The sequence below is a fragment of the Hyla sarda genome, chromosome 1, assembly GCF_029499605.1.
Source record: "Hyla sarda isolate aHylSar1 chromosome 1, aHylSar1.hap1, whole genome shotgun sequence".
Lineage (NCBI taxonomy): Eukaryota > Metazoa > Chordata > Amphibia > Anura > Hylidae > Hyla > Hyla sarda.
Window position 1 is genome coordinate 109,859,658 of NC_079189.1, and position 19,040 is coordinate 109,878,697.

The following is a 19,040-nucleotide window of genomic DNA, read 5'->3' on the forward strand; positions in this document are numbered from 1 at the left end:
GAATAAAGTTTCACTTGTTTGATTGAAATTCCCCCCCAAAAAACTGTGCAAAGTCAAAAACCGTATGGTGAAAACCTGATGGAACCGTACGCACATACAGTTCTGTACGGTTCCCATTGACTCCCATGTTAAAAAAAAACTCTATACGGTTTAATACGGTTTTTCACCTGGACCAAGAAACGTGGTAGACTACAGTTTGGATACGGGTAAAAAACTGGACAAAACTGTATAAGGCTGGGTTCACACCACGTTTTGTACTTACGGTTTCCGTATATGGCTGGGAGGAGGGGGGGGAGGCTTAATCACGGCGCCAGCACTCAGCCGTATAGGGGAACCGTATTTAATGCATATCTATGAGCCGACCGGAGTTAACCGCAGCCTCCGGTCGGCTGCGTTTTCGGCCGTATGCGGTTTCCCGACCATAGGCAAAAACGCAGTCGGCTGCGGTTCACTCCGGTCGGCTCATAGACATGCATTAAATACGGTTCCCGAATACGGCTGAGTGTGGGCGCCGCGATTAAGCCCCGCCCTCTCCTCCCAGCCGTATACGGAAACCGTAAGTACAAAATGTGGTGTGAACCCAGCCTTAGACGCAAAACGGACTAAACCGGATGATGTGTTTGACATACGTTTACAATGTTAAGTCAATGCATACAGTTTTCTATACAGTTCCATACTGTTTTTAACTTGAAACCGTATACGGGAATTGTATAACAAAAACGTGGTGTGCATGCACCCTTACAATAAGCCTTCAGGGCATGATGGGAGTTGTAGTTTGGCAGCAGCCGAGAGACACAGGATAAGAAATACTGGTGTGGAGGCTGATGACTCATAGTTACAATAAACCTTCAGGGCATGATGGGAGTTGTAGTTTTGCAGCAGCCGGAGAAGCACAGGTTGGAATCACTGATGGCTGACACTGTCACAGTGAAGCCTGCGTCCTCTTGAGGGCCTTCTACAGCCGCCCTATAGACACAGGCTTAGCTGCTGCTTTCTCTGGTGTGAGCTGTGACGTGCTGAGTGCAGAGGGAAGTGAAAATGAAATTGCCTTTTTCCGAGAATGGCTGATCTGGGGGGCGGGCTGACCAATGAGAAGGCTGCAGTACAGAGCTGATCCTTCCCTCCCTGTCCTTGTGCTGAGCAAACATGAAACAAACAAATCCTGGGAGGGGGCACTCTTCTGCCTGAGCTCTCTCACTTTCCTTTCCTTGTTTTGCTTTCGATCTGGAGCCGTCACTTTTAGTTTTGATCCTGCGATCATTTACTACTGGTACGTAACTTGCGTTTTTAAAGCGCGTCTTTCCGCCCCTGGGTGCTGATCACTCCTTCCATCTGGGAGACCATGAAATAACATTGCGATCTTTTCCAGTGTTTGTCAGCTGCCAGCCACCATCTCTACATGTACTACACACAGGAAGCAGGACCTGACAAATACATGTATGCTTTTACTTGGGGCTGAAATAAGGCGAAGTTTTAATTTCGCTTTTGGATTTACCGTGGCTGATGACACATGGCAGGCTGCTGCCCTACACCTTCATGCCACTATGCCAGGCTGCTGCCCTACACCTTCATGCCACTATGCCAGGCTGCTGCCCTACACCTTCATGCCACTATGCCAGGCTGCTGCCCTACACCTTCATGCCACTATGCCAGGCTGCTGCCCTACACCTTCATGCCACTATGCCAGGCTGCTGCCCTACACCTTCATGCCACTATGCCAGGCTGCTGCCCTACACCTTCATGCCACTATGCCAGGCTGCTGCCCTACACCTTCATGCCACTATGCCAGGCTGCTGCCCTACACCTTCATGCCACTATGCCAGGCTGCTGCCCTACACCTTCATGCCACTATGCCAGGCTGCTGCCCTACACCTTCATGCCACTATGCCAGGCTGCTGCCCTACACCTTCATGCCACTATGCCAGGCTTAACTATTCTGCTGAAATCTTCTCTCCAGAATGGGAAGCATGGACTGGTGCAGGTGATCATTCCTCGGCTTCTTCTATTCTTTAATCGTTGTGTGTCTTGTAGGACTGAAGGGCTGGATTTTAGGACTTTTTGGGCAGCAGAGCCCAGCTGACAGGCTGCTATTCATGACACGATGTGAAATCTTCCAAAATAGCTGTGATCTCAATGGGCATAGACTGGGAGGACTGAGAGCAGATGCTGCATTACATAGGAGGGGGATGTTCAGTGGTGTGTTATTTTACGTCTTGTTACAATACAGAGACATTGGGCTATTATAGGCAGGTTGCTGTGGTTGCATATGGTGTTACTGCTTTTAATTCTAGCTGCTTGATGTGTGATTGTTGCATTTGTTCTATCCTGTCAGCATATATTTACAGTAGTGACAATCTCCCAAATATACACTCTATTCATTTCATGACCACATGGGGTTCTTTGTTTTTTACATAGTTGTTGCTAAAACATCTGTGTTATTCTACACCGTATTGTTATTATTATTTTTGCATCTGTAGTCTCCCATATATAAGTGGTATATGGCTGCACACAAATCTGCATTGTATTTATGTAACAGTATCCATATATACAACCAGTAAAAATACTGGCATACATGTCTCCACAGACCTATGTACTAGTAATGCTCCTCCATATCCCCTCACTGATATCACCACTGATTCTACTTGTTTATGTTGCCTTTTTATTCCATGTCACTGTATGGAGTAAAAGCTGTCAGGGACTGAAGTGGTTAAAGAGCTCTAAAGCTTCTTCTCTCCTTTCAGTCAAGTAAGTTTGCTGAGTGATGTCTCATTTGGCCAATGGGATTGCAGGGTTGAGTGCAGATTAGCCTATGGCTGTACCTGTACTTATGTACACGTCAGAGGGAGGGAGGTCTGTGTGCTGGCAACTTGTACTAAGCAGAGGGGGGAAGGGACTTGCAGGCCCAGGCTGGCTGACTGTGGCACCATTGCCTCAAGCCTGGAAATGCTCAGTGCAGAGAAGCTATATGTTCCCTCCTCATCTCTGAATATTGTGAAAGATATTCCTGTGTATAATACTTTGTTCTGTATAGGCCATCTGTGTGTAAAAACAGAGCACAGTTCTCAGAAGCCAGCCATATAGTAATTCACTCTTAACTTGGCAGCTGTTCAGTTAGATGTATAAATCCATAAAGGTATATTATTTATATATACCATGTAGTGATGTGGTGCTAAGGCTAGAAACATTAAGTGCTCGATATGTTACAGCACGGCATCTGTCATTTTTACTGACCCTTTTAGTGCACACACTAAAAATATTTTTGTATATTTTTTTACCTGTACAAGTGCTAGGTGATTTAAAGGAGATCTACGGGATTGAAAAATGTATCCCCTATCCTAAGGATAGGGGATAAGTTTCAGATTGGGGGGTCTGACCGCTGGCGCCCCTCGCGATCTCCCGTACGGGGCCCCGGCTCTATGGTTATAGAGGGCGTGTTGACCACCGCACAAAGCAGCGGCCGACATGCCCCCTCCATACACTGCTATGGGAGAGCCGGAAATTGCCGAAGGCAGCGCTTCAGCTCTCCCATAGCAGTGCGGTGGTCGACACGCGCTTTCTAGGCAGAGAGCCGCGGCCCCGTCCGGGAGATTGTGGGGGGCCCCAGCGGTCAGACCCCCCGCGATCTGAAACTTATCCCCTATCCTTAGGATAGGGGATAACATTTTCAATCCCGTAGTTCTCCTTTAACAGATAACAGGGTTTAGGAATACAGTGGTCCCTCAAGTTGCAATATTAATTGGTTCCAGGATGACCATTGTATGTTGAAACCATTGTATGTAGAGTCCATATGAAAACCTGGTAATTGGTTCTGAAGCCACTAAAATGTCATCCAAAAATAGGAAAAAGTGAGGATTAAAGATAAATAAGTAGATAACTTAAACAGATAAGGCAAGTCCTTACACCTAAAAGTAAGAAAGATCTGCTGGGAGCTGTAAATCACTGTCTATTTCAGTGTTTCCCAACCAGGTGCCTCCAGCTGTTGCAAAACTACAACTCCCAGCATGCAACAGCTGGAGGCAACCTTTTTGGGAAACACTGGTCTATGTAGAGGACAGAAGCTTCTTCAGGGTCCTGTACAGAACATGCAATGTCCTAAAAAAAAGGAAAATGGAGCCGCCCTCAACTGATGCCTAAAGGAGCAGCTAACCCTGGCACAGGTAAAGAATATAGAACATGTAATACCTCCCTGTACTGTAGGGGGGCGCTACCAGACACCAGTCAGTGCATGCACTTGAGGAACACACGGGTTTTACCAGTGAAATGTCCATTCTGATTGGTCGGTTCTTCCAGTCATTGACACATTTCGCAGATTCCATAGCATTGTATGTTGAGTCTGGTTTCAAGTTGCAATGGTCCAGAAAAGACCATTGTATGTTGAAACTATTGTATGTTGAGGCCATTGTAAGTTGAGGGATCACTGTAGTACAGATTGTTGCTTCTCTATGTTTGGAAATATTCGGCCTACAAAGTGGAATTTGTCACCTGGAAGCAATGCTGGCACATAGTTGCAATATAGAAAAAGATCATGGGGAATCTATCAAGAATCATGTAGGGGAACGTCTTTTTACCCCTTCGATATGTTTGATGAAAAATGTGTACGTGCGTCAAATTTGTTAAATGGTTCAATGCAGGTGATAAATATGGTGCTGGTAAACATTTTTGGCATGGCCTCACAGCTATAGAAAAAGCTTCTAAAGCATAATTCGCAATGAAAAGTCTCTAAACAGCAACTGAGACATATTGGGATAGATTTATCAAAACCTGTCCGGAGGAAAAGTTGCTGAGTTGCCCATAGCAACCAATCAGATCGCTTCTTTCATTTTAACAAGGCCTTTGCAAAATGAAAGCGCACCCATCTCCCCAACTGTCAATCAAATCCGACCGTTTCACTATTTAAAGTGGTGCTCTGGTGGAAAACTTTATTTATTTATTTTTTTTAAATCAACTGGTGCCAGAAAGTTAAACAGACTTGTAAATTACTTCTATTAAAAATATTAATCCTACCCGTACTTATTAGCTGCTGAATACTACAGAGGAAATTATTTTCTTTTTGGAACACAGAGCTCTCTGCTGTCAACATAATATAAACATATTTTAGCACGTAATAGGGCAAAAAACTTTTCTAACTTTCCTAACAATTCTTGATTTAAAATAAATATGAATGGAATTAAGAGATGTTTTCACATTGGGTTTAATGTGAAAAATGGGCTACTTTTTAAGGTTGTTTTTTTTTTTAAACGTAAAATGGTTGTGTTTGGGATGTTTTACATCTCAAAACATTTCCATTTCCTGGTCATTTCTATTTTTTAATTTTGACTTATCTTTTTAATTCCTTTTTCCATCATTATGTTTTTGTAAGACAGATACCCATATACAGTCATGGATGTAAATGTTGGCAACCATGACATTTTTCAAGAAAATGAAGTATTTCTCACAGAAAAGGATTGCAGTAACACATGTTTTGCTATACACATGTTTATTCCTTTTGTGTATATTGGAACTAAACCAAAAAATTTTGGAAAAAAAGCAAATTGGACATAATGTCTTACCAAACTCCAAAAATGGTCTGGACAAAATTATTGGCACCCTTACAAAATTGTGGATAAATAAGATTGTTTCAAGCATTTGATGCTCCTTTAAACTCACCTGGGGCAAGTAACAGGTGTGGGAAATATTAAAATCACACAACAGAAAGAAGAGAAGAGAACGGTCTGAGGACTTGATAGCCAAAATTATGGAAAAATATCAACAATTTCAAGGTTACAAGTCCATCTCTAGAGATCTAGATTTGCCTTTGTCCACAGTGCGCAACATTATCAAGAAGTTTGCAACCCATGGCACTGTAGCTAATCTCCCTGGGCGTGGACGGAAGAGAGAAATTGATGAAAGGTGTCAAGGCAGGATAGTCCGGATAAGGTGGATAAGCAGCCCCAAACAAGTTCCAAAGATATTCAAGCTGTCCTGCAGGCTCAGGGAGCCTCAGTGTCAGCGCAAACTATCTGTAGACATTTAAATGAAATGAAACGCTATGGCAGGAGACCCAGGAGGACTCCACTGCTGACACAGAGACCTAAAAAAGACTACATTTTGCCAAAATGAACTTGAGTAAGCAAAAAAACCTTCTGGGAAAACGTCTTGTGGACAGATGAGACCAAGATAGAGCTTTTTGGTAAAGCACATCGTTCTACTGTTTACCGAAAACAGAATGAGGCCTACAAAGAAAAGAACACAGTACCCACAGTCAAATATGGTGGAGGTTCAATGATGTTTTGGGGTTGTTTTGCTGCCTCTGGCACTGGGTGCCTTGAATGTGTGGAAGGCATCATGAAATCTGAGGATTACCAATGGATTTTGGGTCGCACTATACAGCCCAATGTCAGAAAGCTGGGTTTGCGTCCGAGATCTTGGGTCTTCTAGAAGGACAATGACCCCAAACATACGTCAAAAAGCACCCAGAAAGGATGGCAACAAAGCGCTGGAGAGTTCTGAAGTGGCCAGCAATGAGTCCAGATCTAAATCCCATTAAACACCTGTGGAGAGATCTTAAAATTGCTGTTGGAAAAAGGCACCCTTCCAATAAGAGACCTGGAGCAGTTTGCAAAGGAAGAGGGGTCCAACATTCCGGCTGAGAGGTGTAAGAAGCTTATTGATGGTTATAGGAAGCGACTGATTTCAGTGATTTTTTTCCAAAGTGTGTGCAAACAAATATTAAGGGTGCCAATAATTTTGTTCAGCCCATTTTTTGGAGTTTGGTGTAACATGTCCAATTTGCCTTTTTTCCTCCCTTTTTTGGTTTAGTTCTAATACACAAAAAGGGAATAAACATGCGTATAAGCAAAACATGTGTTACTGCAATCCTTTTCTGGTAGAAATACTTAATTTTCTTATAAAGTGATGCTTTCAGGGGTGCCAACATTTACGGCCATGACTGAAGATGCTATTAACTCTCTATAGAATAGTGGTTTGCCAAGGTATATAAGTGGTAGCAGAGAGGACTTCTATGGTACTACAGGGATTTTTTTTTTTTAGATGTTTCCAGGCACACTGCAGAACAGGTTGGAATCTTTGTAGGCTAAAGTTCACAAAATTCTTCTGTTGCATCAGTGATGCCCCCTCTTTATCTAAAATTGGTGTGTAAATATGTTCGGGGCTTTCTGTTGCTCCTACCATGGATTCAGCTTTATCAATGAGCTCAGCCGTGGTGAAGCCTCCTGAAATGCTCAGATTAGAGTTGAAGGGAATGACACACCCCAGCAAAAAAAAAAAAGGTGAAGAATGCCTGCTTGAATGGCTTTACTGTTTAGCTTCTCTCTCTTGGAAAACAGGTCTGACAACTGAAAGTCCTGGGTGTATAATTTCACATAGGTCTAACAGCAGCTCTGAAGGATCAGGCATTCCCTTACCTGTTAGGCTGGTGTCTTTTTGCATTGCAAGTGTATGGACTTTTTTCTTGCACGGTCTGTTCACGTATGGCCGATATGCTGTAGATCAGTTGCCGAGTCTCACAATTAGGATTTGCTTGCACGGTGGAATTTCTAAGTGGAATTCCGCTTGGAAATTCCGCTGCAGCAGAGTCCCTTTGAGTTCAATGGGATTCCGCTGCACTGTGCGCACAGTGGAATTTCCGCAGCAGATCTTTTCATTCAATGTTTCTGCGGATTCCGCTCGCAAATGCATTGCTGTCAATAGAGAGAGCGCATTTCTGAACAGTCTTACTGCTGTTGAATCAAGCAAATTTTGCGTATTTTCCAGACAGACATTCTGCCCGATTTCGGACCTGTAAACATGGCTGTATCTTCAAAATCTGCAGTTACAGCTTGTTCACACCATGTGGTTTTGGCATGCAGACCATGCTGATTTTCTTGGTCAGCTTTGAAACTTTCGCTCCAATTGACATCAGTGGCCGACGAGGAATTGTGCAAAAAAAGATGTGACTGCACGGAATATGGCTGTGTGCATATGTCCTAAATCTGAAGCAGTGTGTCCCAACCAGGGTACCTCCAGCTGCTGCAAAACTACAACTCCCCGCATGCCACGAGTTGTAGTTTTGCAACAGCTGGAGGTAACCTGGTTGGGAAACACTGATCTAAGGAGTATCTGCAACGTGTGCACATACCTGTGTAGTTAGTGAGTACAGTAGGAAGTAATTGTCCTCAATTGTAGTATAATAATAGGAGTCATTTGAAACTATATGGCTTCTACTGCAGTTTTTGAGCCCAAGCCAGAAGTGGATTCAAAAGAAATGGGAAATGTAAAGGAAGGACTTATACTTCTCCTTCTTACCCTTTCACACACTCTCTTATACACACACACACACACATATATATATATATATATATATATATATATATATATATATATATATATATAGATCTTATATGGATGAGTTCTGTATATCACACATGACATAGTTACACGCTAGAGTGGGTATTGTCTAGAAAGGTTGAGTAAATACTTTGTGGTGGTGGAGTTTTCTGACCTTATCTTCTGCACTTGTGTGTGTGGGCACAAAAGGTTGCCATGGTGCTTCTTCACCAGTGGCTGTAGACCGCTTATGTTTTCTACCTGATTGGGGAGATTTATCAATGTCGGTGTGAAGTAGAAATCATTTAAACCTTATCAATGCTTTCTATGTTTTGCATGTCTGTGCAAAATGTATTAACCGTGCGCAAGCTTGTTGATAAATTTTGCTCAAACACAGACATTCCTTCATGTTTCTACCTTCGGACACATTGGTACGTGCACTCCTCGGTGTTCTATATTTGCGCAGAATCTGTTGCCTTTACGCAAAGTTTTAATATATAAACAAAAATTGTTCAATAGTAAATTAGTGTGTAAACCACTTTTCTTTCTATGGTACACGAACAAGTAGAGTTCATTGGAATATATTCTATCAAAAAAGACGCAATGAAAGTGACAGCGCAAGTTTTTGCGCAAAAAAATACACAAGAAAAAGTGGTAAACTCAATGATAAATCTCCCCCCGATGTGTACATTTTAGCTCCTTCTACTACTACTACTACTTTAGAATACTGAATTATGTAGTTACTGTTATTAGTTTTAATATTTCTATATACAGAAACACTTAGACTGGTATTCATATACGGGTTGTATAGCTGTTTATTTATGTCTCCGGCTTTACAGAAGTGCATTCAGCTATATTTTTCTTGCAGAAGCCCAGGCAGAATGAAAAAAATAACAGAAATACTGGATTACCTCTATTAGTGGGCTCAAAAGCATGATCTGCTGCAATGTCCAGTTCTAAAATAGTGCATACATCTAAATGTATGGGCCATTTAAATAAATGGCATCGGCTGCCCTCTGATGCCATATTCGTCGGCATTCTGCCAAAAACGGGATGCTAATGGCATCAGAGGGTAGCAGATGCCATTCATTTCAATGTCCCATATGTTTGGAGGTATGCACTTATCAAGATTTTTGTTTGTGCTTTATTTGGCTACATTCACACTACCGTTGCCCCCCGTCAATTACGGCCGTCAAACTGTCTTTTTTTTTTTTATGGGAGTTTGACGGCCGTCATTTTTACATGGCGAAACGGACAATAACAGGTCCCGATGGACTCCATTATGGTCAATGGGGTCCATCAGGTTCCACTATTTTCAGAGAGAGAATCAGGCAAAAAAGATGGTGCAAGCACTATCTTTTTCCCCTGCTATTCTCCTTGGTGGTCCTGACGGCCGTCACACTACCGGATCAGAATGGTAGTGTGAAAGGGGCCTTTGATTGTTTTACGTTTCTATGACCTCTTTCACACAAGCTTATTATGCCTTGGTATTACGTTGTTTTTTTTGCAGGACGTAATACAGAGCTAATGGCATCTGTCATACATAGACCCCCATGTAAACAAAACGTTGTTGTTATTTTTAGTTCTTATAACCTGATCCTGCTGTGTGGAATAGTGTAGAGGTCTATGCTTTTACATCCAGCAGGAACACAGAAACCAAGACAGAAACCAACCAAACAGAGGCCAAAATGACACTTGTTTTGGCTTCTGTCGGGCAATTGGGAACTATGAATACTTTTGCTGTTGGGAGATTTCCCGATGCATATAGCAAACAAACAATACAGCGTGGTGTGAAAGGAGCCTTATGGTCACCTTTTTGTTATTTACTGAGTATTTACTTACTCAGCATGGAAGATTATAGCCCTATTGTTATATTGTTACAACCAGAAAAAAAGGAAGTGCAAGAAGGAAGTTAAACAACGTTAAGAAGCTTTTTCTTTTTAATATATCACTATAAGTTCACATAAAAAAAAATAATAATAATATATATATATATATACACATTGAGAAATGCCAGCTTGAGTGTTGATAATATTCTGACTCTGGCAGCACATTAAGTATTTGTGATAACAATCAGCTGTAAATCTGTGACACTCCTATTATGTTATAAATGTTTATTATTTTTTGTAACCTATTTATGGAAACTGATCTCTAGACTTATTGCCATATCTGCATCGCAGACTACAGACATGAGACACTTTATGCCCCTTTCTATGGGAGGTTACCTGATTTAAAGAAACATCTGTATAAAGGGGTATTCTGATTTCACACATGAAAATATCTGTGATAACTGCACTGTAACAGTGCAATGTTCCTATGATGCAATTGATTTTAAATGTGTGTGGATAACTGCCACGTCACTTATTCAAGCATGTCAGGAAGGTAGGGTACGGATTAGCCCCACATACAAAACCATAACATAAATGTGTGGCTAATATAGTGGAGGACAGGGCAGAAATCCAAGGGTATGCTTTGGATTTCTGCTTCACATTCTGTAGTGTATTTTTCCATCCACATACTTCAGACTTTTTCAGGTTGGAAATATACAATTACTGGCCACTTTATTAGATATATCTTTATTAGGTGTAGTACAGAGATGGACCTCCTTTTGCCTTCAGAACTGCCTTCATTCTTCATGGCATACTTTCTACAAGGTGTTGGAAACAGTCCTCAAAGTTTTTGAACCATATTGGCATGATGGCATCACGCAGTTTCTGCATATTTGTCGGCTGCAGATCCATGATGCAAGTCTCCTGTTCTACCACATCCCAAAGGTTCTCTATTGGATGGAGATCTGGTGGTTGTGGAGGCCATTGGAGTACAGTGAGCTTATTGTCATGTATGAGATGATGTGAGCTTTGTGACTGGAAGTAGCCTGCTGGAAGTAGCCATAAGAAGATGGGTACACTGTGGTCATAAAGGGATGGATGTGGTCAGCAACAATGCTTGGTTAGGCCCAAAGTTTGCCAATAAATTAACCCCCACACCATTTCACTACTACCTCCATCATCCTGAACCAGGATGGATCCATGCTTACATGCTGTTTACAACAAATTCTGGCTCTGCCATCTGAATCTCGCAGCTGGAATCGAGACTCATCAGACCAGGCAACGTTTTTCCAGTTTTTCGTTGTCCAATTTTGGTGAGCATGTGCAATTTTAACCTCAGCTTCCTGTTCTTACTTAATAGGAGTAGCACCTGCTGTAGTCTTCTGCTGCTGTAACCCATCAGTTTTGAGGTTGAACTTAAGCATTTAAAGACGTATACCTTGGATGTAGCAAGTGGTTATTTGAGTTACTATTGCCTTTCTGTCATCTCAAGCCAGTCTGCCCATTCTCATCTGACATCAACAAGGCATTTTCGTCCACCAAACTGCTGCTCACTGGATATTCTCCATTCTCTGTAAATCCTAGAGATGGTTGTGAATGTAAATCTCAGTATATCAGCAGTTTCTGAATACTCGGACCAGAACGTCTGGCACCAACAACCACTGCACATTCAAAGTCACTTAAAACCCCTTTCTTCCTTATACTGATGCTCAGTTTAACTTTGTCTTGACCATGTGTCAACAAGAAATTGAACATGAGTGCCTAACAAAGTGTCCAGTGAGTGTGGTGCAGTTTAAAAGCTGTACTATGTCAATTTCTATTGTGGATTTTCTCCATTGAGTTCACCAATATCTGCATTCAGAAATTAAATCCACAGTGGATTTGCATGTGGATTTATGATGCAAGCTGTGTTATGCTGTAGCATCATTGCCCTTTCCCTCAGAGAAGGTAACAGTCTTAACCCCCCTCTTCCCCAGACAAGCATATTTAATGTACATTTTGGCTTTGATGTTACTGATGCAAGTCCCAGTCTGGCCACAGGTTTAATGACCTAAACTGACAGCTGTCATTTTGGGTTATCAGACCTGTGGTCAGTCTGGGACTTCAATCCATAATACAGATGCCAATATGTACACAAAATACACTTGGTGATCCATACTCATGCATTGGCACCATATCCTCTCTATATTTGGAGTACAGAGTTGTACATGACCATGTGCTGTAGTACATGACCATGTGCTACAATTGTTGATCAGGCTGGAGTACCTCTAAATGCTCTGCCAGTCATACTGACCTATATAGTACAACCCACTAATCTGCCTTTCTTGTTTTCTTTAACCCCTTAAGGACCCAGCCCATTTTTACCTTAAAGGAGAACTCCGGAATATAAAAATTGTGGCGCATACTGCCGGCAGTAAAAAAAATAAAGATGTACATACCTTCCTCCGCTCCCCCGGGGCCTCCGGTAACCGTCTCCGGTCTCCGCCGCGATCCACTTCCTGGTTGCCGGTGAACGGATGAGTCATACTGCGCTCAGCCAATCACCAGCCGCAGCGAAGTCAGTCTCGGCCGGCGATAGGCCGAACGGCAGTGTGAAAACGCTTCAGGACACAAAATTCTTCACTACATCGGCACCTGTGGCCAGTGCCGAAAACGTCACACTGCCGCTCAGCCTATCGTCAGCCGAGTCGGGACTTCACTGCGGCCGGTGATTGGCTTAGCGCAGTATGACTCATCCGACCACCGGCAACCATAAAGTGGATCGCGGCGGAGTAGACCGGAGCCGGTTACCGAAGGCCCTGGGGGAGCGGAGGAAGGTATATACATCTTTATTTTTTTACTGCCGGCACTATGGGGGACAATTTTTATGTTCTGGAGTTCTCCTTTAAAGGGGTTCTCCGGTGCTTAGACATCTTATCCCCTATCCAAAGGATAGGGGATAAGATGCCTGATCGCGGGAGTCCCGCCGCTGGGGACCCCCGTGATCTTGCACGCGGCACCCACTTTGTAATCAGTCCCCGGAGTGTGTTCGCTCCGAGTCTGATTACTGTCGATCACGGGGCCGGCGGCGTGTGACGTCAAGCCTCCGCCCCCGTGTGACCTCACGCTCCGCCCCTCAATGCAAGTCTATGGGAGGGGGTGTGACAGCTATCACTCCCCTCCCGTAGGCTTGCATTGAGGGGCGGAGCATGACGTCACACGCCGTCGGCCCTGTGGTCACCGGTAATCAGACCCGGAGCGAAAACGCTCCGGTGACTGATTACAAACGGGGTGCCGCATGCAAGATCAGGGGGGTCCCCAGCAGCGGAGATAAGATGTCTAAGCACTGGAGTACCCCTTTAAGGACCAGAGCATTTTTTGCACATCTGACCACTGTCACTTTAAGCATTAATATCTCTGGGATGCTATAACTTTTCATTCTGATTCCGAGATTGTTCTTTCGTGACATATTCTACTTTATGTCAATGGTAATTTTTTTGTCGATACTTGCATCATTTCTTGGTGAAAAATTCCAAAATTTTATGAAAAATGTAAAAATGTAGCATTTTTTTAAACTTTGAAACTCTGCTTATAAGGAAAATAGACATAACAAATAAATGATATATTGATTCACGTAAACAAAATGTCTACTTTATATTTTCATCATAAAGTTTTTTACTTTTGGAAGAGGGCTTCAGCAGCAATTTTTCACAACATTTTCAAAATCGGAATTTTTCAGGGGCCAGTTCAGTTTTGAAGTGGATTTGAAGGGCCTTCATATAAGAAATACCTCATAAATGACCCTATTATAAAAACTGCACCCTAAGGTGTTCGGCGGGTGCAGTAGAGGGCTCAGAAGGGAAGGAGAGACAATTTGATTTTGGAGAGTGAATTTTTCTGAAAAGGGTTTTAGGGGGGCATGTCAAATTTTGGTGCCAGAACAGCAAAAAAAAAAACAACAACTCTTAAGGACCAAGGACGTACCGGTATGTCCTGAGTCCGCTCCCGTTCTATAATGCAGGGCCACGGGCCTCTAACAACGGCCGGGACCCGTGGCTAATAGCGCGCGGCACTGATCGAGATGCTGAGCGCTATCAACCCGCGGCATCCCGAACAGCTGAGACACAGCAGGAGGGTCCCTTACCTTGCCTCCTGGTGTTCGACCGCCGAATGACTGCTCAGTGCCTGAGATCCAGGCATGAGCAGTCAAGCGGCAGAATCACTGATCAATGGTTTCCTATGAGAAACCATTGAACAATGTAAAAGATCAGTTTGTTCAGTGTTATAGCCCCCTATGGGAGCTATAACATTGCAAAAGAAAAGTGAATAAAGATCATTTAACACCTTCCCTAATAAAAGTTTGAATCGCCCCCCTTTTCCCATTTAAAAAAAATAAACATATGTGGTATCGCCGCGTGCAGAAATGTCCGAATTATAAAAATATATTGTTAATTAAACCGCACGGCCAATGGCCTATGCGCAAAAAAATTCCAAAGTCTAAAGTAAGGAGGAAAAAAACGAAAGTGCAAAAACGGAAAAACCCCTGGTCCTTAACCCCTTAAGGACTCAGGGTTTTTCCGTTTTTGCACTTTTGTTTTTTTCCTCCTTGCCTTTTAAAAATCATAACCCTTTCAATTTTCCACCTAAAAATCCATATTATGGCTTATTTTTTGTGTAGCCAATTCTACTTTGCAGTGACATTAGTCATTTTACCCAAAAATGCTCGGCGAAACGGAAAAAAAAATAATTGTGCGACAAAATCGAAGAAAAAACGCCATTTTGTAACTTTTGGGGGCTTCCGTTTCTACACAGTGTATATTTCGGTAAAAATTACACCTTATCATTATTCTGTAGGTCCATACGGTTAAAATGATACCCTACTTATATAGGTTTGATTTTGTCGCACTTCAGGAAAAAATCATAACTACATGCAAATTTATACGTTTAAAATGTCATCTTCTGACCCCTATAACTTTTTTATTTTTCCACGTACAGGGCGGTATGAGGACTCATTTTTTGCGCCGTGATCTGAAGTTTTTATCGGTATGATTTTTGTTTTGATCGGACTTTTTGATCACTTTTTATTCATTTTTTAATGGTATAAAAAGTGACCAAAATACGCTTTTTTGGACTTTGGAATTTTTTTGCGCTTACGCCATTGACCGTGCGGTTTAATTAATGATATATTTTTATAGTTCGGACATTTACGCATGCGGCGATACCACATATGTTTATTATTTTATTTTTTTACACTGTTTTATTTTTTTTATGGGAAAAGGGGGGTGATTCAAACTTTTATTAGGGAAGGGGTTAAATGACCTTTATTAACACTTTTAAAAAAAATTTTTTTTGCAGTGTTATAGGTCCCATAGGGACCTATAACACTGCACACACTGATCTTTTACACAGATCACAGGCGTTTATTAACACGCCTGTGATCAGTGTTATCGGCGCTTGACTGCTCCTGCCTGGATCTCAGGCACGGAGCAGTCATTCGCCGATCGGACACCGAGGAGGCAGGTAAGGGCCCTCCCGGTGTCCGGTCAGCTGTTCGGGACGCCGCGATCGGCGATGTGTGGTATTAGCCGCGGGTCCCAGCCGTTGATGAGCGCCGTGACCGACGCGATATGATGCGGGATCATAAATATTCGTCCTGCGTCGTTAAGGGGTTAACACCCCACAGGTGTTTGACGACTTTTCGTTAGTCGGATGTGTAAATGAATTATTTTTTTTTCACTAACATGCTGGTTTCCCCCCCCCCCCACCCAAAATTTTACATTCTTACAAGAGGTAATAGGGGAAAATGCCCCCCAAAATTTGTAACCCCATCTCATCTGAGTATGGAAATACCCCATGTGTGGATGTCACGTGCACTGCGGGGCGCACTACAATGCTCAGAAGAGAAGGAGTCACATTTGGCTTTTGGAAAGCAAATTTGGCTGAAATGGTTTTTGGAGGGCATGTCACATTTAGGAAGCCCCTATGGTGCTAAAGCAGCAACAACAAAAAAACACCCCATTTTGGAAACTACACCCCTAAAGGAACGTAACAAGGCGTACAGTGAGCCTTAACACCCCACAGTTGTCTGACAAATTTCCGCTAAAGTTGGACGTGAAAATGAAAAATTAGATTTTTTTTCACTATAATGCTGGTGTTACTCCACATTTTTCATTTTCACAAGGGGTAATAGGAGAAAAAGCCTCCCAAAATGTGTAACCCCATTTCTTCTGAGTATGTAAATACCCCATATGTGGTTGTAAAGTGCTCTGCAGGGGAGCTACAATGCTAAGAAGAGGAGGGCCATTGAGCTTTTGGAGAGTGAATTTGGTTAGAATGGAAGTCGGGGGGCCATGTGTGTTTACAAAGCCCCCGTGGTGCCAGAACAGTGGACCCCCCACATGTGACCCCATTTTGGAAACTACACCCCTTACAGAATTTAATAAGGGGTGCAGTGAGCATTTACACCCCACTGGCATTAGACAGATCTTTGGAACACTGGGCTGTGCAAATCTTTTAGACACCTGTGGGGCGTAAATGCACACTGTACCCCTTATTACCGTATTTTTCGCCCTATAGGATGCACCGGCGTATAAGATGCACCCTATTTTTAGGTGCAAAATCTAAAAAATTAAAGATTTTGAACCCAATAGTGGTCTTCAATCTGCGGACCTCCAGATGTTGCAAAACTACAACTCCCAGCATGCCCGGACAGTCGTTGGCTGTCCAGGAATGCTGGGAGTTGTAGTTTTGCAACATCTGGAGGTCCGCAGATTGAAGACCACTGCATAGGAGGTAATACTCACGTGTCCCCGCCGCTCCGGACCTGTCACCGCTGCCCTGGATGTCGCTCCATCGCTGTCGCCGTGTCCCCGTCGCTCCGGAACGTCTCTGCTGCCGGCCGGGTATCCTCGCTCTCCGTTGCCGTCATCACGTCGTTACGCACGCCGACGCACGTACGCGACGACGTGATGACGAGGAAGGAGAGCGCTGGCCATACAGGGGATCCCTGAACGGAGAAGACACCGAGGAGGCAGGTAAGGTCCCTCCCGGTGTTCTGTAAGCACTAACCTGGCTATTCAGTCGGGCTGTTCGGGACCGCCGCGGTCCCGAACAGCCCGGCTGCACAGCCGGGTTTGTGTCACTTTCCCTTCAGACGCGGCGGTCCGCTTTGATCGCCGCGTCTGAAGGGTTAATACAGGGCATCACCGCGATCGGTGATGTCCTGTAGCCGCCGCGATAGGGGTGTATTCGCCGTATAAGAGGCACCGACTTTTTGGGGAAGAAAAAGTGTGTCTTATACGGCGAAAAATACGGTACATTGCGTGTTCTGGCACTACGGGGCTTTGTAAACACACATGGCCTTCAATTTCATATTCATATTCTCTCTCCAAAAGCCCAATGGCGCTCCTTCTCTTCTGAGCATTGTAGTTCACCCGCAGAGCACTTTACATCCACAAATGGTGTATGTTCTACAAATTTTAGGGGGCTTTTTTCCCGTTCTCCCTTGTGAAAATGAAAAATGTAGGGTAACACCAGCATTTTAGTGAAAACATTTTCATTTTCACATCCAAATTTAACGAAAAATTGTCAAATATCTGTGGGGTGTTAAGGCTCACTATACCCCTTGTTACGTTCCGTGAGGGGGGTAGTTTCCAAAATGGGGTCACAAGTGGGTACTTATTATTTTGCGTTTATGTCAGAACCACTGTAACCTGCAGCCACCCCTGTGCAAATCACCAATTTAGACCTCAAATGTACATGGTGCGCTCTCATTTCTGAACCATGTTGTGCGTCCGCAGATCACTTTACACCCACATATGGGGTAGATCCATTCTCAGGAGAAATTGCGCTACAAATTTTGGGGGTCTTTTTTTTCCTTTTACCGCTTGTGAAAATTTAAAGTATGGGGCAACACCAGCATGTTAGTGTAAAAAAATTAATTTTTTTACACTAATATGCTGGTGTAGACCCCAACTTTATCTTTTCATAAGGGCTAAAAGAAATACGGCTTTAAATACGACAGGGCTCCAAAGCGAGAGAGCGCCATGTGCATTTGAGGCTTATTTTGGGGATTTGCATCTGCCATCAAAATACCCTACAGCAGTTTTTCCCAAACAGCGTGTCTCCAGCTGTTGCAAAACTCCCAGCATGCCTTGACAGTCAGTGGCTGTCTGGCAATACTGGGAGTTATTGTTTTTCAACAGCTGGAGGCTCCCTTTTGGAAACAGTGCCGTACAATATATATATATTTTTTTTTATTGGGTGGGGGGGGGGGACTGTGTAAGGGTATATGTAGTGTTTTTACTTTTTATTTTGTGTAGTGTAGTGTTTTTAGGGTACATTCACACTGGCGGGGTTTACAGTGGGTTTCTCGCTGGGAGTTTGAGCTGCAGCAGAAAACTCGCTGTAAACCCCCGCCCTTGTGAATGTACCCTGTACATTCACATGGGGGGGGGGGGGCAAACATCCAGCTGTTGCGAAACTACAACTCCCAGCATACACTGACAGACCATACATGCTGGGAGTTGTAATCATGCAACAGCTCGAGGCACACTGGTTGTGAAACACTGAGTTAGGACACAAACTCTGTTTCACAACCAATGTGTGTCCAGATGTTGCAAAACTGCAACACTCAGCATGCATTCACAGTTGAAGGGCATGCTGAGAGTTTATACTTTTGCCACAACTGGAGGCACACTGCTACAACTCCCAGCATGCCCTTTGGTAGTCTGTGCATTCTGGGAGTTGTAGTTTATGCACCAGCTGGATGCACACTTTTTCATAGAAAAAATATGCCTCCAGCTGTTGCATAACTACAATCCTCAGCATGCACATACCACCAAAGGGCATGCTGGGAGATGTAGTTGGAACTCCAGCTGTTGCAAAACTACAACTCCCAGCATGCCCTTTGGCTGTGCATGCTGAAAG

The 19,040-nt window shown here is 43.4% G+C and overlaps 1 protein-coding gene across 4 annotated transcripts in view; it reads left to right on the forward strand.

Annotated features, from left to right (window-relative positions):
- The window catches only part of IRF2 (interferon regulatory factor 2), a 195,274-nt gene that overhangs the window by 105,185 nt on the left and 71,049 nt on the right, over positions 1–19,040 (forward strand). Inside the window, exon 1 of one of the 4 annotated variants that reach the window (XM_056560142.1) lies at positions 1,102–1,270. The exons of the other annotated variants lie outside the window; for them this stretch is intronic. The gene's annotated coding sequence lies outside the window, so the exon portion shown is untranslated. Of the gene's footprint in view, positions 1–1,101; positions 1,271–19,040 lie in introns of those variants that run through there. 4 annotated transcript variants of the gene reach the window in all.